A 23,533-nucleotide genomic window follows, 5' to 3' on the forward strand; every position below is an offset into this window, starting at 1 on the left:
ATGTACAGTATGTAAGAATGGGTATAAATTAATGTACAGTATGTAAGAATGGGTAAATTAATGTACAGTATGTAAGAATGGGTAAATTAATGTACAGTATGTAAGAATGGGTAAATTAATGTACAGTATGTAAGAATGGGTAAATTAATGTACAGTATGTAAGAATGGGTAAATTAATGTACAGTATGTAAGAATGGGTATATTAATGTACAGTATGTAAGAATGGGTATATTAATGTACAGTATGTAAGAATGGGTAAATTAATGTACAGTATGTAAGAATGGGTAAATTAATGTACAGTATGTAAGAATGGGTATATTAATGTACAGTATGTAAGAATGGGAAAATTAATGTACAGTATGTAAGAATGGGTAAATTAATGTACAGTATATGTAAGAATGGGTAAATTAATGTACAGTATGTAAGAATGGGTAAATTAATGTACAGTATGTAAGAATGGGTAAATTAATGTACAGTATGTAAGAATGGGTAAATTAATGTACAGTATGTAAGAATGGGTAAATTAATGTACAGTATGTAAGAATGGGTAAATTAATGTACAGTATGTAAAAATGGTAAATTAATGTACAGTATGTAAGAATGGGTAAATTAATGTACAGTATGTAAGAATGGGTAAATTAATGTACAGTATGTAAGAATGGGTATATTAATGTACAGTATGTAGAATGGGTATATTAATGTACAGTATGTAAGAATGGGTATAATTAATGTACAGTATGTAAGAATGGGTAAATTAATGTACAGTATGTAAGAATGGGTATATTAATGTACAGTATGTAAGAATGGGTAAATTAATGTACAGTATGTAAGAATGGGTATAAATTAATGTACAGTATGTAAGAATGGGTTAAATTAATGTACAGTATGTAAGAATGGGTATATTTAATGTACAGTATGTAAGAATGGGTAAATTAATGTACAGTATATAAGAATGGGTAAATTAATGTACAGTATGTAAGAATGGATAAATTAATGTACAGTATGTAAGAATGGGTAATTAATGTACAGTATGTAAGAATGGAGTAAATTAATGTACAGTATGATAAGAATGGGTAAATTAATGTACAGTATGTAAGAATGGGTAAATTAATGTACAGTATGTAAGAATGGTATAAATTAATGTACAGTATGTAAGAATGGGTAAATTAATGTACAGTATGTAAGAATGGGATAAATTAATGTACAGTATGTAAGAATGGGTAAATTAATGTACAGTATGTAAGAATGGGTAAATTAATGTACAGTATGTAAGAATGGGTAAATTAATGTACAGTATGTAAGAATGGGTAAATTAATGTACAGTATATAAGAATGGGTAAATTAATGTACAGTATGTAAGAATGGGTAAAATTAATGTACAGTATGTAAGAATGGGTAAATTAATGTACAGTATGTAAGAATGGGTAAATTAATGTACAGTATGTAAGAATGGGTAAATTAATGTACAGTATGTAAGAATGGGTAAATTAATGTACAGTATGTAAGAATGGGTATAAATTAATGTACAGTATGTAAGAATGGGTAAAATTAATGTACAGTATGTAAGAATGGGTAAATTAATGTACAGTATGTAAGAATGGGTATAAATTAATGTACACAGTATGTAAGAAAATGGGTATAAAAATTAATGTACAGTATGTAAGAATGGGTATATTAATGTACAGTATGTAAGAATGGGTAAATTAATGTACAGTATGTAAGAATGGGTAAAATTAATGTACAGTATGTAAGAATGGGTTAAATTAATGTACAGTATGTAAGAATGGGTAAATTAATGTACAGAATGTAAGAATGGGTAAATTAATGTACAGTATGTAAGAATGGGTAAATTAATGTACAGTATGTAAGAATGGGTAAATTAATGTTACAGTATGTAAGAATGGGTATATTAATGTACAGTATGTAAGAATGGGTATATTATTGTACAGTATGTAAGAATGGGTTTAAATTAATGTACAGTATGTAAAAATGGGTAAATTAATGTACAGTATATGTAAGAATGGGTAAATTAATGTACAGTATGTAAGAATGGGTAAATTAATGTACAAGTATGTAAGAATGGGTAAATTAATGTACAGTATATAAAGAATGGGTAAATTAATGTACAGTATGTAAGAATGGGTAAATTAATGTACAGTATGTAATAGAAATGGGTAAATTTAATGTACAGTATGTAAGAATGGGTATATTAATGTACAGTATGTGAGAATGTACATTAATGTAAGTATATTAAGAATGGGTAAAATTAATGTACAGTATGTAAGAATGGGTAAATTAATGTACAGTATGTAAGAATGGGTAAATTAAATGTACAGTATGTAAGAATGGGTAAATTAATGTACAGTATATAAGAATGGGTTAATATTAATGTACAGTATGTAAGAATGGGTAATTAATGTACAGTATGTAAGAATGGGTAATATCCAATGTACAGTATGTAAGAAATGGGTAAATTAATGTACAGTATTGTAAGAATGGGTATATTAATGTACAGTATGTAAAGAATGGGTAATTAAAAATGTACAGTTTGTAAGAGAATGGGTAAATTAATGTACAGTATGTATGAATGGGTATATTAATCAACAGTATGTAAGAATGGGTAAATTAATGTACAGTATGTAAGAATGGGTATATAATTAATGTACAGTAGTAAGAAATGGGTATATAAGAATGGGTAAATTAATGTACAGTATGTAAGAATGGGTATATTAATGTACAGTATGTAAGAATAGGGTAAATTAATGTACAGTGAATGTAAGAATGGGTAAATTAATGTACAGTATGTAAGAATGGGTAAATTAAATGTACAGAATATTAAAATGGTGGTATATTAATCGTACAGTTATGTAAAGAATGGGTAAATTAATGTACAGTATGTAAGAGAATGTACACATATGTAAGAAAATTAATGTACACTATGTAAAAATGGATAAAATTAATGTACAGTATGTAAGAATGGTAAATTAATGTACAGTATGTAAAGAATGGGTAAATTAATGTACAGTATGTAAGAATGGGATAAATTAATGTACAGTATGTAAGAATTGCGTAAATTAATGTACAGGATGTACGTAAGAATGGGTAAATTAATGTACAGTATAGTAAGAATGGGTATTATTAATGTACAGTATGTAAGAATTGGTAAATTAATGTACAGAATGTAAGAATGGAATAAATTAATGTACAGTATGTAATTTGAGTTATGGCGAAATTAATGTAAATTAAGAATGGGTAAAGTAATGTTAAGAATGGGTAAATTAATGTACAGTGTGTAAGAATGGGTATATTAATGTACATGTATGTAAGAATGCGTAAATTAATGTACAGTATGTAAGAATGGCCGTAAATTAATGTACAGTATATAAAGAATGGGTAAATTAATGTACAGTATGTAAGAATGGGTAAATTAATGTACAGTATGTAAGAATGGGAAAGATTAATTGTACAGTATGTAAGAATGGGTATAATTAATGTACAGTATGTAAGAATGGGTAAGTAAATTAATGTACAGTATATAAGAATGGATAAATTAATGTACAGTATGTAAGAAATGGGTATATTTAATGTTTCAGTTTGTAAGAATGGGTAAATTAATGTACAGTATATAAGAATGGGTAAATTAATGTACAGTATGTCAAGAATGGGTTATTATTAATGTACAGTATGTAGAGAATGGGTAAATTAATGTACAGTATATAGAATGGGTAAATTAATGTACTGTATGTAAGAATGGGTATATTAATGTACAGTATGTAAGAATGGATATATCAATGTACAGTAATGTAAGAATGGATAAAATTAATGTACAGTATGTAAGAATATGGGTAAATTAATTGAACAGTTATATTGAATGGGGTAGATTACTGTACAGTATATGAGAATGGGTAAATTAATGTACAGTATGTAAGAATGGGGTATTATATGAATAGTAAGAGGATGTGAGAATGGGTATATTAATGTACAGTATGTGAGAATGGTACATTTATGTACAGGATATGTAAGAATGGGTATTTTAATTATTACTGTTTTTAAGAATGGATTAAATTAATGTACAGTATATAAGAATGGGTATATTAATGTACACTTTGTAAAGAATGGGTATAAATTAATGTATAGTATATAAAAATGGATAAATTAATGTACAGGATGTAAAGACAATTTGTATATTAATCTACTGGATAAAAGGAATGGGTATATCAAGGTCCAGTGTATAATAATGGGTAATATTAAGGATACAGAATTATAAACATGGGCAAATTAATGTAAAAGAATATAAAAAATGGGTTAATGTACATCCATTATGTAAGAATTGGTTATATTAAATTTACAGTATGTAAGAACTGGGGGTTTGTATTAATGTCCAGCATGTAAGAATCCGAATAAATTAATGTACAGAATATAAGGAATGGGTAAATTACTGGATAGTATAAAAACAATGGGTATATCAAGTACAGTATGTAAGTCTGGGGTTAAATTAATCGACAGAATGTTAAACTTGGATAAATTTAATGTACAGTATGTCAGAATGGGTTTATTTATGTACAGTTAGTGCAAATATTGGATAAATTAATGTTACATTATGTTAGAGAATTGGGTAAATTATTGCTACAGTATATAAGAATGGGGTATATTACATGTACAATATGTAAAGAATGGGCTAAATTAATGTTCATTATGGATAAAAAATGGGTTATATTAATGTACAGTATGTAAGAATGGGAAAAATAAATAAACAGTATGTAAGAATGGGTTTATATTTATTGTACTGTTATGTAAGAATGCGATATATTAATGATACAGAATATAAAAAATGATCAATATTCAAGTAGTTTATGTAAGAATTGGGGTGAAATCAATGTACTAGTGTGTAAGAATGGGTAAATTTCAATTGTTCTGTATATAAGGACTGGATAATATTAATATACAGTTTTGTAACGAATTGATCAATTAATGTTCTGTATATACGAATCGGGAAAGTTAATGATACAGTTAGTAAGAATGGACAAAATAATTGTTCAGTATATAAGAATAAATATATTAATGTACAGTATGTAAGAATGTGATAAATTATTGTACTGTATGTAAGAATGGGTAAAATTAATGTTACCAGTATGTTAAAAATCGGAATATTAATGGTGCAGTATGTAAGACTGGGGTTGAATGTATGTACTGTATATACAGAATGGGTATAATTTATTGTACAGTTTGTATGAATGGATAAAATTATTGTACAGTATGTAAGAATGGGTAAATTATTGTACCTGTATATATGCAATGGATATATTTACATGTGTAACAGTTATATAGTAAGATTGGATAATATTAATGTACAGTATAGTTAGATATAAATTTTTTATTGCATTGTATGTAAGAATCGGTAAATCAAAGGTACAGTATGTTAGAATGGGTATATTAATGTAAAGAATGTAAGAATGGGTAAATTAACAGTATGTAAGAATGGATAAATTAATGTACAGTATGTATTGTAAGAATGTAAGATACATGTCAAATGTAAGAATGACGGGTTATATTCAATGTACGAGTCATCATGGGTAAATTAATGAACAGTATCTGGGTTGAGATTCCCCTAATGATATTACGAATCAATAACACATTTTTATCCGTTTGGTGTAATTGTGATAATAATGGGTAAATTAATGTACAGTATGTAATATCATGGGTAAATGAATGCACATTTATGTAATGATATATTACGATATTAATGTACATCATGTATGATGAAAATTTTGTGGGTAATGGTATCCACGATAATGTACTCATCAGTATAGTATGTAAGAATTTTCCCCTAAATTGAATGTACATATGTAAGAATAACATTATATATAAATGTAAGTATGGGTAAGAATGGGTAAATTTTATGTTGACATCTAGATGTGTATGTAAATGATATGTACGATATAAACGAATCAAATTAACGATATAATGTAATGTACAGTATCCCACTCGGTATGAATGGTCACCGAGCTAAGACATGGGTTATTAACATTTTCCCCCCAAATAGTCTACGTATGTAATTCAGTATGAAAATGGGTATATTAACCGAATGTACAGTATGTAAGAATTTTTTCCCGTTAATGATATGGTAATAACCCGAGAACAGTACTTATGTAAGATATCTACGATATCACCGAGCTCATCACCTTATCTGAACACACGAATCACCGAGTAAACCTTAATGTACACATTTAATTATCACCCGAGCTCATCCCTAAATTTTCCCCTAATATTATATGTACGATAAAGAATGGAGTATCACCTTAATGATCTAACACAGTATGTAAGAATGGATGAATCATCTAATGTACATTTTTTCCCCTATATACATATCACCCGAGTAAATTAATGTATCTGAACACATTTTTTAAATACAGTACATCACTATAAAATGATATCTACGATATAGTATGAGCTCATCACTTATCTGAAACACATTTTCCCCTAATGATATCTAAGATCACCCGATCTATCACCTTATGTCTGAACACATTTTCCCCCTAATGTACGATAATCACCTATAACAGTAACATGGCTCATTTAATGTACCCTGATGATATCTACGATATCACCCACCCGAGGCTCCATCACCTTATCTGATACACATTTTTCCCCTAATGATATCCACGGAATATCACCCAGAGCTAATCCACTACCTTATAATGAACACATTTTTCCCCTTATATTATTTTCTACCGATATCAACCGGAGTTCATACCCTATATATCGAAACACTTTTTCTCCCCCCTATGATATCTTCGATATCAACACGAGCATACCTCCCTTATCTGAACACATTTCTCCCCTGATGATATCTACGATATCACCCGAGCTTCTATCACATTATTCCAAAACACATTTTTCCACTATTATGGTTATCCACGATAGTCACCAGAGCTCTATCACCCATTTATTCGGATCCCACATTTTTCCCCTAATGTTATCCACGTTATCACCCGAGCTCCTTCACCTTTTTCCTGAACCACCATTTTTTCCTCTAATGATATCCACGATATCCACCCTAGCTCATCCACTTGTATATAAAACACATTTATCCCCCTAATGATATCTACGATATCAACCCGAGCTCAACACACTTATCTGAACACATTTTTTCACCCAAACTGATCTTCTACGATTATCTACCGGCGCTCACCACCTTATCTCCCCGAACACATTTTCCCCAGCTGATATCTACGATTATCACCCCGAGCTCATTCACCTTATATGAACAAATGTACCCCACACACCCCTATATGATATCTCACGATTTTCACCACCGAGTCTTCATTCACCTCTATTCTGAATACAACATTTTTCCACTAATGATATCCACCATATCACCAAGGCTTCACCACCTTTAACTGAACACATTTTTCCCCCTAATGATATCTACGATATCACCCGAGCTCTGAAAACATTTTTACACCTTATCGATATCTCCCGAACTCACATTTTTCCTCCTAATGAAAATCATACGATATCCACCCGAGTATCATCACCTTATCTGAACACATTTTTTCCCCTAATGAAATATCTACGATATCACCCCAGCTCATCAACCTTTTATATTGATATCTACGATATCACCCGAGCTCATCACCTTATGAACACATTTTTCCCCCCAAATGATATCTACGATATCACCGGAGCTCATCACCTTATCTGAACACATTTTTCCCCTAATGATATCTACGATATCACCCGAGCTCATCACCTTATCTGAACACATTTTCCCCCCTAATGATATCTACGATATCACCCGAGCTCATCACCTTATCTGAACACATTTTTCCCCTAATGATATCCACGATATCACCCGAGCTCATCACCTTATCTGAACACATTTTTCCCCTAATGATATCTACGATATCACCCGAGCTCATCACCTTATCTGAACACATTTTTCCCCTAATGATATCCACGATATCACCCGAGCTCATCACCTTATCTGAAACACATTTTTCCCCTAATGATATCTACGATATCACCCGAGCTCATCACCTTATCTGAACACATTTTTCCCCCTAATGATATCTACGATATCACCCGAGCTCACCACCTTATCTGAACACATTTTCCCCTGATGATATCTACGATATCACCCGAGCTCATCACCTTATCTGAACACATTTTTTCCCCTAAATGATATCTACGATATCACCCGAGCTCATCACCTTATCTGAAACACATTTTTCCCCTAATGATATCTACGATATCACCCACCCGAGCTCATCACCTTATCTGAACACATTTTTTCCCCTAATGATATCTACGATATCACCCGAGCTCATCACCTTATCTGAACACATTTTTTCCCCTAATGATATCTACGATATCACCCGAGCTCATCACCTTATCTGAACACATTTTTCCCCTGATGATATCTCACGATATCACCCGAGCTCATCACCTTATACTGAACACATTTTTCCCCTAATGATATCTACGATATCACCCGAGCTCATCACCTTATCTGAACACATTTTTCCCCTAATGATATCTACGACGATATCACCCGAGCTCATCACCTTATCTGAACACATTTTTCCCCTAATGATATCTACGATATCACCCGAGCTCATCACCTTATCTGAACACATTTTTTCCCCTAATGATATCTACGATATCACCCGAGCTCATCACCTTATCTGAACACATTTTCCCCCTATGATGATATCTACGATATCACCCGAGCTCATCACCTTATCTGAACACATTTTTCCCCCTAATGATATCTACGATATCACCCGAGCTCATCACCTTATCTGAACACATTTTTTCCCCTAATGATATCTACGATATCACCCGAGCTCATCACCTTATCTGAACACATTTTCCCCTAATGATATCTACGATATCACCCGAGCTCATCACCTTATCTGAACACATTTTTCCCCTAATGATATCTACGATATCACCCGAGCTCATCACCTTATCTGAACACATTTTTCCCCCTAATGATATCTACGATATCACCCGAGCTCATCACCTTATCTGAACACATTTTTCCCCTAATGATATCTACGATATCACCCGAGCTCATCACCTTATCTGAACACATTTTCCCCCTAATGATATCCACGATATCACCCGAGCTCATCACCTTATCTGAACACATTTTTCCCCTAATGATATCTACGATATCACCCGAGCTCATCACCTTATCTGAACACATTTTTCCCCTAATGATATCTACGATATCACCCGAGCTCATCACCTTATCTGAACACATTTTTCCCCCTAATGATATCTACGATATCACCCGAGCTCATCACCTTATCTGAACACATTTTTTCCCCCTAATGATATCTACGATATCACCCGAGCTCATCACCTTATCTGAACACATTTTCCCCTGATGATATCTACGATATCACCCGAGCTCACCACCTTATCTGAACACATTTTTCCCCCAAATGATATCTACGATATCACCCGAGCTCATCACCTTATCTGAACACATTTTTCCCCCTAATGATATCTACGATATCACCCGAGCTCATCACCTTATCTGAACACATTTTTCCCCTAATGATATCTACGATATCACCCGAGCTCATCACCTTATCTGAACACATTTTTCCCCTAATGATATCTACGATATCACCCGAGCTCATCACCTTATCTGAACACATTTTTCCCCTAATGATATCTACGATATCACCCGAGCTCATCACCTTATCTGAACACATTTTTCCCCCTAATGATATCCACGATATCACCCGAGCTCATCACCTTATCTGAACACATTTTTCCCCTAATGATATCTACGATATCACCCGAGCTCATCACCTTATCTGAACACATTTTTCCCCCTAATGATATCTACGATATCACCCGAGCTCACCACCTTATATGAACACATTTTTCCCCTAATGATATCTACGATATCACCCGAGCTCATCACCTTATCTGAACACATTTTCCCCTAATGATATCTACGATATCACCCGAGCTCATCACCTTATCTGAACACATTTTTCCCCTGATGATATCTACGATATCACCCGAGCTCATCACCTTATCTGAACACATTTTCCCCTAATGATATCTACGATATCACACCGAGCTCATCACCTTATCTGAACACATTTTTCCCCTAATGATATCTACGATATCACCCGAGCTCATCACCTTATCTGAACACATTTTTCCCCCTAATGATATCTACGATATCACCCGAGCTCATCACCTTATCTGAACACATTTTCCCCTGATGATATCTACGATATCACCCGAGCTCATCACCTTATCTGAACACATTTTCCCCTAATGATATCTACGATATCACCCGAGCTCATCACCTTATCTGAACACATTTTCCCCCTAATGATATCTACGATATCACCCGAGCTCATCACCTTATCTGAACACATTTTCCCCTAATGATATCTACGATATCACCCGAGCTCATCACCTTATCTGAACACATTTTTCCCCTAATGATATCTACGATATCACCCGAGCTCATCACCTTATCTGAACACATTTTTTCCCCTAATGATATCTACGATATCACCCGAGCTCATCACCTTATCTGAACACATTTTCCCCCCTAATGATATCTACGATATCACCCGAGCTCATCACCTTATCTGAACACATTTTTCCCCTAATGATATCCACGATATCACCCGAGCTCATCACCTTATCTGAACACATTTTTCCCCTAATGATATCTACGATATCACCCGAGCTCATCACCTTATCTGAACACATTTTTCCCCTAATGATATCTACGATATCACCCGAGCTCATCACCTTATCTGAACACATTTTTTCCCCTAATGATATCTACGATATCACCCGAGCTCATCACCTTATCTGAACACATTTTTCCCCTAATGATATCTACGATATCACCCGAGCTCATCACCTTATCTGAACACACATTTTCCCCCCTAATGATATCTACGATATCACCCGAGCTCATCACCTTATCTGAACACATTTTCCCCTAATGATATCTACGATATCACCCGAGCTCATCACCTTATCTGAACACATTTTTCCCCTAATGATATCTACGATATCACCCGAGCTCATCACCTTATCTGAACACATTTTCCCCTAAATGATATCTACGATATCACCCGAGCTCATCACCTTATCTGAACACATTTTCCCCTAATGATATCTACGATATCACCCGAGCTCATCACCTTATCTGAACACATTTTCCCCTAATGATATCTACGATATCACCCGAGCTCATCACCTTATCTGAACACATTTTTCCCCTAATGATATCTACGATATCACCCGAGCTCATCACCTTATCTGAACACATTTTTTCCCCTAATGATATCTACGATATCACCCGAGCTCATCACCTTATCTGAACACATTTTTCCCCTAATGATATCTACGATATCACCCGAGCTCATCACCTTATCTGAACACATTTTTCCCCTGATGATATCTACGATATCACCCGAGCTCATCACCTTATCTGAACACATTTTCCCCTAATGATATCTACGATATCACCCGAGCTCATCACCTTATCTGAACACATTTTCCCCTAATGATATCCACGATATCACCCGAGCTCATCACCTTATCTGAACACATTTTTTCCCTAATGATATCCACGATATCACCCTAGCTCATCACCTTATATAAACACATTTTTCCCCCTAATGATATCTACGATATCACCCGAGCTCATCACCTTATCTGAACACATTTTCCCCTAATGATATCTACGATATCACCCGAGCTCATCACCTTATCTGAACACATTTTTCCCCTAATGATATCTACGATATCACCCGAGCTCACCACCTTATCTGAACACATTTTTCCCCTAATGATATCTACGATATCACCCAGAGCTCATCACCTTATCTGAACACATTTTTTCCCCTAATGATATCTACGATATCACCGGAGCTCAATCACCTTATCTGAACACATTTTTCCCCTAATGATATCTACGATATCACCCGAGCTCATCACCTTATCTGAACACATTTTTTTCCCCCTAATGATATCTACGATATCACCCGAGCTCATCACCTTATCTGAACACATTTTTTTCCCCTAATGATATCCACGATATCACCCGAGCTCATCACCTTATCTGAACACATTTTTTCCCTAATGATATCTACGATATCACCCGAGCTCTCACCATGAACACATTTTTCCCCAATGATATCTACGATAACACACCTTATATTTTTCCCCTAATGATATCTACGATATCACCCGAGCTCATCACCTTATCTGAACACATTTTTCCCCCTAATGATATCTACGATATCACCCGAGCTCATCACCTTATCTGAACACATTTTTCCCCCAAATGATATCTACGATATCACCCGAGCTCATCACCTTATCTGAACACATTTTCCCCTAATGATATCTACGATATCACCCGAGCTCATCACCTTATCTGAACACATTTTTCCCCCTAATGATATCTACGATATCACCCGAGCTCATCACACTTATCTGAACACATTTTCCCCTGATGATATCTACGATATCACCCGAGCTCATCACCTTATCTGAACACATTTTCCCCTAATGATATCTACGATATCACCGGAGCTCATCACCTTATCTGAACACATTTTCCCCTAATGATATCTACGATATCACCGAGCTCATCACCTTATCTGAACACATTTTCCCCTAATGATATCTACGATATCACCCGAGCTCATCACCTTATCTGAACACATTTTTCCCCCTAATGATATCTACGATATCACCCGAGCTCATCACCTTATCTGAACACATTTTTCCCCCTAATGATATCTACGATATCACCCGAGCTCATCACCTTATCTGAACACATTTTTCCCCTAATGATATCCACGATATCACCCGAGCTCATCACCTTATCTGAACACATTTTTCCCCCCTAATGATATCTAACGATATCACCCGAGCTCATCACCTTATCTGAACACATTTTTTCCCCAAATGATATCTACGATATCACCCGAGCTCATCACCTTATCTGAACACATTTTCCCTGATGATATCTACGATATCACCCGAGCTCATCACCTTATCTGAAACACATTTTTCCCCTAATGATATCTACGATATCACCCGAGCTCATCACCTTATCTGAACACATTTTCCCCTAATGATATCTACGATATCACCCGAGCTCATCACCTTATCTGAACACATTTTTTCCCCTAATGATATCTACGATATCACCCGAGCTCATCACCTTATCTGAACACATTTTTTCCCCTAATGATATCTACGATATCACCCGAGCTCATCACCTTATCTGAACACATTTTTTCCCCCTAATGATATCTACGATATCACCCGAGCTCATCACCTTATCTGAACACATTTTTCCCCCTAATGATATCTACGATATCACTCGAGCTCACACCTTATCTGAACACATTTTCCCCCCTAATGATATCTACGATATCACCCGAGCTCATCACCTTATCTGAACACATTTTTCCCCTAATGATATCTACGATATCACCCGAGCTCATCACCTTATCTGAACACATTTTTCCCCTAATGAATATCTAACGATATCACCCGAGCTCATCACCTTATCTGAACACATTTTCCCCCCTAATGATATCTACGATATCACCCGAGCTCATCACCTTATCTGAACACATTTTTCCCCTAATGATATCTACGATATCACCCGAGCTCATCACCTTATCTGAACACATTTTTCCCCCTAATGATATCTACGATATCACCCGAGCTCATCACCTTATCTGAACACATTTTTCCCTAATGATATCTACGATATCACCCGAGCTCATCACCTTATCTGAAAAACACATTTTTCCCCATAATGATATCCACGATATCACCCGAGCTCATCCTCACCTTATCTGAACACATTTTCCCCCCTAATGATATCTACGATATCACCCGAGCTCATCACCTTATCTGAGACACACATATTTTCCCCCTAAATGATATCTACGATATCACCCGAGCTCATCACCTTATCTGAACACATTTTTCCCCTAATGATATCTACGATATCACCCGAGCTCATCACCTTATCTGAACACATTTTTTCCCCTAATGATATCTACGATATCACCCGAGCTCATCACCTTATCTGAACACATTTTTCCCCTAATGATATCCACGATATCACCCGAGCTCATCACCTTATCTGAACACATTTTTTCCCTAATGATATCCACGATATCACCCTAGCTCATCACCTTATCTGAACACATTTTCCCCCTAATGATATATCTACGATATCACCCGAGCTCATCACCTTATCTGAACACATTTTTCCCCTAATGATATCTACGATATCACCGGAGCTCATCACCTTATCTGAACACATTTTTACCCTAATGATATCTACGATATCACCCGAGCTCATCACCTTATCTGAACACATTTTTCCCCTAATGATATCCACGATATCACCCTAGCTCATCACCTTATCTGAACACATTTTTCCCCTAATGATATCTACGATATCACCCAGCTCATCCACCTTATCTGAACACATTTTCCCCCCCTAATGATATCCACGATATCACCCGAGCTCATCACCTTATCTGAACACATTTTTTCCCCTAAATGATATCTACGATATCACCCGAGCTCATCACCTTATCTGAACACATTTTTCCCCTAATGATATCCACGATATCACCCGAGCTCATCACCTTATCTGAACACATTTTTTCCCCTAATGATATCTACGATATCACCCGAGCTCATCACCTTATCTGAACACATTTTTCCCCCTAATGATATCTACGATATCACCCGAGCTCATCACCTTATCTGAACACATTTTTCCCCCTAATGATATCTACGATATCACCCGAGCTCATCACCTTATCTGAACACATTTTCCCCTGAATGATATCTACGATATCACCCGAGCTCATCACCTTATCTGAACACATTTTTTCCCCTAATGATATCCACGATATCACCCGAGCTCATCACCTTATATAAACACATTTTCCCCCTAATGATATCTACGATATCACCCGAGCTCATCACCTTATCTGAACACATTTTTCCCCCTAATGATATCCACGATATCACCCGAGCTCATCACCTTATCTGAACACATTTTTCCCCCAAATGATATCTACGATATCACCCGAGCTCATCACCTTATCTGAACACATTTTTCCCCTAATGATATCCACGATATCACCCGAGCTCATCACCTTATCTGAACACATTTTTTCCCCTAATGATATCTACGATATCACCCGAGCTCATCACCTTATCTGAACACATTTTCCCCCTAATGATATCTACGATATCACCCGAGCTCATCACCTTATCTGAACACATTTTTCCCCTAATGATATCTACGATATCACCCGAGCTCATCACCTTATCTGAACACATTTTTTCCCCTAATGATATCTACGATATCACCCGAGCTCAATCACCTTATCTGAACACATTTTTTCCCCTAATGATATCTACGATATCACCCGAGCTCACCACCTTATCTGAACACATTTTTCCCCTAATGATATCCACGATATCACCCGAGCTCATCACCTTATCTGAACACATTTTTTCCCTAATGATATCCACGATATCACCCTAGCTCATCACCTTATATAAACACATTTTTCCCCCTAATGATATCTACGATATCACCCGAGCTTCATCACCTTATCTGAACACATTTTTCCCCCTAATGATATCTACGATATCAGCTCCCCGAGCTCATCACCTATATCTGAACACATAAACACTATTTTTCCCCCTGATGATATCTACGATATCACCCGAGCTCATCACCTTATCTGAAACACATTTTTCCACTAATGATATCTACGATATCACCCTAGCTCATCACCTTATATAAACACATTTTCCCCCCTAATGATATCTACGATATCACCCGAGCTCATCACCTTATCTGAACACATTTTTTCCCCTAATGATATCTACGATATCACCCGAGCTCATCACCTTATCTGAACACATTTTTCCCCCTAATGATATCTACGATATCACCCGAGCTCACCACCTTATCTGAACACATTTTCCCCCTAATGATATCTACGATATCACCCGAGCTCATCACCTTATCTGAACACATTTTTCCCCTAATGATATCTACGATATCACCCGAGCTCATCACCTTATCTGAACACATTTTTTCCCCCAAATGATATCTACGATATCACCCGAGCTCATCACCTTATCTGAACACATTTTCCCCTAATGATATCTACGATATCACCCGAGCTCACCACCTTATCTGAACACATTTTTCCCCTAATGATATCTACGATATCACCCGAGCTCATCACCTTATCTGAAACACATTTTTCCCCCTAATGATATCTACGATATCACCCGAGCTCATCACCTTATCTGAACACATTTTCCCCTAATGATATCTACGATATCACCCGAGCTCATCACCTTATCTGAACACATTTTTCCCCCTAATGATATCTACGATATCACCCGAGCTCACCACCTTATCTGAACACATTTTTCCCCTAATGATATCTACGATATCACCCGAGCTCACCACCTTATCTGAACACATTTTCCCCTGATGATATCTACGATATCACCCGAGCTCATCACCTTATCTGAACACATTTTTCCCCTAATGATATCTACGATATCACCCGAGCTCATCACCTTATCTGAACACATTTTCCCCCTAATGATATCTACGATATCACCCGAGCTCATCACCTTATCTGAACACTTTTTCCGCCCTAATATATCTACGATATCACCCGAGCTCACCACCTTATCAGAACACTCCCTAATGATATCTACGATATCACCCGAGCTCATCACCTTATCTGAACACATTTTCCCCCTAATGATATCTACGATATCACCCGAGCTCATCACCTTATCTGAACACATTTTCCCCCTAATGATATCTACGATATCACCCGAGCTCATCACCTTATCTGAACACATTTTCCCCTAGAATGATATCTACGATATCACCCGAGCTCATCACCTTATCCAGAACACATTTTCTTCTGATGATAATCGACGATATCACCCAGCTCTCTCACACCTTATCTGATAACATTTTTTTTTTCCGGGGAGAAATTTGTCCCGTAGCATAACCGATAAAGTACTGTATATACAGAGCTTTCCCTAGGGCTGCCGTATGATTTCTCCCTGTATACAGAGCGTCACCTATGGACTGTCCTCTGATTCTCCCTGTATACAGTGCGCCTCCCGAGGTCTGTACTCCGATTCTCCCTATATACAGAGCGCACCTAGGACTGTCCTCTGATTCTCCTTGTATACAAAGCGCCCCCTAGCATTATACTCTGATTCTCCCTGTATACAGAGCGTGCCCTAGGACTGTCCTCTGATTCTTCCCTTCTACAGAGCGTTCCCCTAGGACTGTCCTCTGATTATATCCCTGTATACAGAGCGTCACCTAGGACTGTCCTCTCATCTCCTTGTATACAGAGCGTCACCTAGGACTGTCCTCTTATTATCCCTGTATACAGAGCGTCCCTAGGACTGTCCTCTGATTCTCCCTAGTATACAGAGCGTCCCCTAGGACTGTCCCTCTGATTATCCTGTATACAGAGCGTCCCCCTAGGATTGTACCTCTGATTCTCCCTGTATACAGAGCGTCCCCTAGGACTGTCCTCTGATTATCCTTGTATACAGAGCGTCCCCAGGACTGTACTCTGATTCTCCCTGTATACAAAGCGTCACCTAGGACTGTCCCCTGATTCTCCCTGTATACAGAGCGTCCCCTATTGATTGTATTATGATTCTCCCTGTATACAGAGCGCGTCACTTATACGAGGACTGTCCTCTGAATTCTTCCTGTATACAGAGCGTCCCCTAGGACTGTCCTCTGATTCTCCCTGTATACAATGCGTCCCCTAGGATTGTCCTCTATTTATCCCTGTATACAGAGCGTCTTTAGGATTGTCCTCTGATTCTCCCTGTATACAGAGCGTCCCCTAGGACTGTCCTCTGATTCTCCTTGTATACAGAGCGTCACCTAGTACTGTCCTCTGATCTCCCTGTATACAGAGCGTCCCCTAGGATTGTCCTCTTGATTCTCCTTGTATACAGAGCGTCCCTAGGACTGTCCTCTGATTCTCCCTGTATACAGAGCGTCCCCTTGGATTGTCCTCTGATTCTCATTGTATACAGAGCGTCCCCTAGGATGTGTCCTCTGATTCTCCCTGTATACAGAGCGTCACCTAGGACTGTCCTCTGATTCTCCCTATATACCAGAGCGTCACCTAGGAGTGTACTCTGATTATTCCCTTGATACAGATGCGTCAGACCATAGGACTGTCTGTGAAGCTTATCCACTAGTATACAGAGCGTCCCCATAGGACTGGTCCTACTGATTCTCCCTGTATACCAGAGCCACTAGGTCCCTGAGACTATGTAAACAGAGCTTTGACTGTCCTCAGATTCTCCCTGTATACAGAGCCTCCCTTAGGATTGTCCTCAGAGATTGATCCTCCCTGTAGTATACAGAGCGTCCCCTAGGACTGTCCTCTGATTCTCCCTGTATACAGAGCGTCCCCTAGGACTGTCCTCTGATTCTCCCTGTATACAAGAGCGCCTCTAGGACTGCCCTCTGATTCTCCTTGTATACAGAGCGTCCCCTAGGTTGTCCTCTGATTCTCCCTGTATACAAAGCGTCCCCCTAGGACTGTCCTCTGATTCTCCCTGTATACAGAGCGTCCCTAGGATTGTTTTATGATTCTCCTCTGTATACAGAGCATCCCCTAGGACTGTCCTTTGATTCTTCCTTGTATACAGAGCGTCCCTAGGACTGTCCTCTGATTCTCCCTGTATACAGAGCGTCCCCTAGGACTGTCCTCTGATTCTCCCTGTATACAGAGCGTCCCCTAGGACTGTCCTCTGATTCTCCTTGTATACAGAGCGTCACCTAGGACTGTCCTCTGATTCTCCCTGTATACAGAGCGTCACCTAGGACTGTCCTCTGATTCTCCCTGTATACAAAGCGTCACCTAGGACTGTCCTCTAATTCTCCCTGTATATAGAGCGTCCCCTAGGATTTCTTATGATTCTCCCTGTATATAGAGCGTCACCTAGGACTGTCCTCTGATTATCCCTGTATATAGAGCGTCACCTAGGACTGTTCTCTGATTCTCAATATATACATAGCGTCCACTACGACTTTCCTCTGATTCTCCCTGCATACAAAGCGTCCCCCAGATTGGCCTCTGATTCTCCCTGTATACAGAGCGTCCCCTAGGATTGTCCTCAGATTCTCCCTCTATACAGAGCGTCCCCTAGGATTGGCCTCTGATTATCCTTGTGTACAGAGCGTCCCCTAGTGCTGTCCTCTTATTCTCCATGTGTACAGAGCGTCCCCTACGACTGTCCTCGGAGTTTCCCTGTATACAGAGTGTCCCTAGGACTGTCCTCTGAGAGACTCCCTGTAAACATAGCTTTCCCTAGGACTGTCCTCTGATTCTCTCTGTAAACAAAACGTCCCCTTGGATTGTCTTATGATTCTTCCTGTATACAGAGCGTCACCTGGGACTGTCCTCTGATCCTCCCTGTATACAGAGCGTCCCCTAGGATTGTCCTCAGATTCTCCCTGTATACAGAGCGTCCCTTAGGATTGTCCTCAGATTCTCCCTGTATACAGAGCGTCCCCTTGGATTGTCCTCTGATTCTCATTGTATACAGAGCGTCCCCTAGGATCGTCCTCTGATTCTCCCTGTATACAGAGCGTCCCTAGGACTGTCCTCTGATTCTCCATATATACATAGCGTCCCCTAGGAGTGTCCTCTGATTCTCAGTGCATACAAATCGTCCCCCAGGATTGGCCAATGATTCTCCCTATATACAGAGCGTCCCCTAGGACTGTTCTCTGATTTTCCCTGTATACAGAGTGCCCCCTAGGACTGTCCTCTGAGACTCCCTGTAAACAGAGCTTCACCTAGGACTGTCCTCTGATTCTCCCTGTATACAGGGCCTCCCCTATCCTTCCCCTAGGATTGTCCTTCGATATCTGATTCTCCCTATATACAGAGCATCCCCTTCGACTGTCCTCTGATTCTCCCTGTAAAAAGATCGTCCCCTTGTATTATCTTATGATTCTCCCTGTATACAGAGCGCCTCTAGGACTGCCCACTGATTATCCTTGTATACAGAGCGTCCCCTAGGATTGTACTCTGATTCTCCCTGTATACAAAGCGTCCCCTAGGACTGTCCTCTGATTCTCCCTGTATACAGAGCGTCCTCTGGGATTGTTTTATGATTCTCCCTGTATACAGAGCATCACCTAGGACTGTCCTTTGATTCTTCCTTTCTACAGAGCTTCCCCTAGGACTGTCCTCTGATCCTCCCTGTATACAGAGCGTCCTCTAGGACTGTCCTGTGACTCTCTCCCTGAAAACAGAGCGTCCCCTAGGACTGTCCTCTGATTCTCCCTGTATACAGAGCGTCACCTAGTACTATCCTCTGCTTCTCCCTGTATACTGAGCGTCACCTAGGACTGTCCTCTGATTCTCCCTGTATACAAAGCGTCACCTAGGACTGTCCTCTAATTCTCCCTGTATATAGAGCGTCCCCTAGGATTTCTTATGATTCTCCCTGTATATAGAGCGTCACCTAGGACTGTCCTCTGATTATCCCTGTATATAGAGCGTCACCTAGGACTGTTCTCTGATTCTCAATATATACAGAGCGTCCACTACGACTTTCCTCTGATTCTCCCTGCATACAAAGCGTCCCCCAGATTGGCCTCTGATTCTCCCTGTATACAGAGCGTCCCCTAGGATTGTCCTCAGATTCTCCCTCTATACAGAGCGTCCCCTAGGATTGGCCTCTGATTATCCTTGTGTACAGAGCGTCCCCTAGTGCTGTCCTCTTATTCTCCATGTGTACAGAGCGTCCCCTACGACTGTCCTCGGAGTTTCCCTGTATACAGAGTGTCCCTAGGACTGTCCTCTGAGACTCCCTGTAAACATAGCTTCACCTAAGACTGTCCTCTGATTCTCTCTGTAAACAGAACGTCCCCTTGGATTGTCTTATGATTCTTCCTGTATACAGAGCGTCACCTGGGACTGTCCTCTGATTCTCCCTTTATACAGAGCGTCCCCTAAGACTGTCCTCTGATTATCCCTGTATACAGAGCGTCACCTAGGACTGTCCTCTGATTCTTCCTGTATACAGAGCGTCCCCAAGACTGTCCTCTGATTATCCCTGTATACAGAGCGTCACCTAGTACTGTCATCTGATTATCCCTGTATACAGAGCGTCCCCTAGGACTGTCCTCTGATTCTCCCTGTATACTGAGCGTCACCTAGGACTGTCCTCTGATTATCCTTGTATACAAAGCGTCCCCTAGGATTGTACTCTGATTCTCCCTGTATACAGAGCGCCACTAGGACTGTCCTCTAATTATCCTTGTATACAGAGCGCCCCCTAGGATTTTACTCTGATTCTCCCTGTATACAGAGCGTCCCCTAGGACTGTCCTCTAATTCTCCCTGTATACAGAGCGTCCCCTACGATTTCTTATGATTCTCCCTGTATATAGAGCGTCACCTAGTACTGTCCTCTGATTATCCCTGTATTTAGAGCGTCACCTAAGACTGTCCTCTGATCCTCCCTGTATACATATCGTCACCTTGGATTGTCCTCAGATTCTCCCTGTATACAGAGCGTCCCTTAGAATTGTCCTCAGATTATCCCTGTATACAAAACGTCCCCTTGGATTGTCCTCTGTTTCTCATTGTATACAGAGCTTCCCCTAGGATTGTCCTCTGATTCTCATTGTATATAGAGCGTCCCTTAGGATTGTCCTCTGATTCTCCCTGTATACAGAGCGTCCCTAGGACTGTCCTCTGATTCTCCATATATACAGAGCGTCCACTACGACTTTCCTCTGATTCTCCCTGCATACAAAGCGTCCCCTAGGATTGGCCTCTGATTATCCCTGTATACAGAGCGTCCCCTAGGATTGGCCACTGATCCTCCCTATATACAGAGCGTCCCCTAGTGCTGTCCTCAGATTCTCCATTTGTACAGAGCGTCCCCTAGGACTGTCCTCTGATTCTCCCTGTATAAAGAGTGCCCCCTAAGACTGCCCTCTGAGACTCCCTGTATACAGAGCTTCATCTATGACTGTCCTCTGATTCTCCCAGTATACAGAGCGTCCCCTTGGACTGTCCTCTGATTCTTCCTGTAAACAGAGCGTCCCCTAGGACTGTTCTCTGATTCTCCCTGTATACAGAGTGTCGCCTAGGACTGTTCTCTGATTCTCCCTGTATACAGAGCGTCAGAAGGACTGTCCTCTGATTCTCCCTGTATACAGAGCGTCCGCTAGGATTGGCCTTTGATTCTCCCTGTATGCAGAGCGTCCCTTAGGATTGTCCTCTGATTCTCATTGTATACAGAGCGTCCCCTAGGATTGTCCTCTGATTCTCCCTGTATACAGAGTGTCGCCTAGGACTGTTCTCTGATTCTCCTTGTATACAGAGCGTCCCCTAGGGCTGTCCTCTGATTCTTCTAATATACAGAGCGTCCCCTAGGGCTGTCCTATGATTCTTCTTATATACAGAGCGTCCCCTAGGGCTGTCCTCAGATTCTCTCTGTATACAGAGCGTCCCCTAGGATTGTCCACTGATTCTCCCTGTATACAGAGCGTCCCCTAGGACTGTCCTCTGATTCGCCTGTATACAGAGCTTCACCTAGGACTGTTCTCTGATTCTCCCTGTATACAGAGCGTCCCCTAGGACTGTCCTCTGATTATCCCTGTAACCAGAGCGCCCCCTAGGACTGTCCTCAGAGTCTCTCTGTAAACAGAGCTTCACCTAGGGCTGTCCTCTGATTCTCCCTGTATACAGAGGGTCCTCTAGGATTGTTCTCGACATCCGATTCTCCCTATATACAGAACGTCCCCTAGGACTGTCCTAGATATTTTATTCTCTCTATATACAGATTGTCCCCTAGGACTGTCCTCTGATTCTCCCTATATACAGATCGTCTCCTAGGGCTGTCCTCTGATTCTTCCTTTATACAGAGCGTCCCCTAGGATTGTCCTCTGATTCTCCCTGTATGCAGAGCATCCCCTATGACTGTCCCCTGATTCTCCCTGTACACAGAGCGTCCCCTAGGACTGTCCTCTGATTATCCCTGTAAACAGAGCGTTCCCTATGAATGTCCTCTGATTCTCCCTGTATACAGAGCGTCCCTAGAATTGGCTCCTGATTCTCCTGTATACAGAGCGTCCCCTAGGATTGTCCTCTGATTTCACCATGTATACAGAGCGTCCCCTAGGACTGTCCTCTGATTCTCCCTGTATACAGAGCGTCCCCTAGGACTGTCCTGATTCTCCCTGTATACAGAGCGTCCCCTAGGACTGTCCTCTGATTCTCCCTGTATACAGAGCGTCCCCTAGGACTGTCCTCCTATTCTCCCTGTAAACAGAGCGTCCCCTAGGACTGTCCTCTGATTCTCCCTGTATACAGAGCGTCCCTAGGACTGTCCTCCAATTCTCCCTGTATACAGAGCGTCCC

This window comes from Argopecten irradians, chromosome 13, assembly GCF_041381155.1.
Source record: "Argopecten irradians isolate NY chromosome 13, Ai_NY, whole genome shotgun sequence".
Lineage (NCBI taxonomy): Eukaryota > Metazoa > Mollusca > Bivalvia > Pectinida > Pectinidae > Argopecten > Argopecten irradians.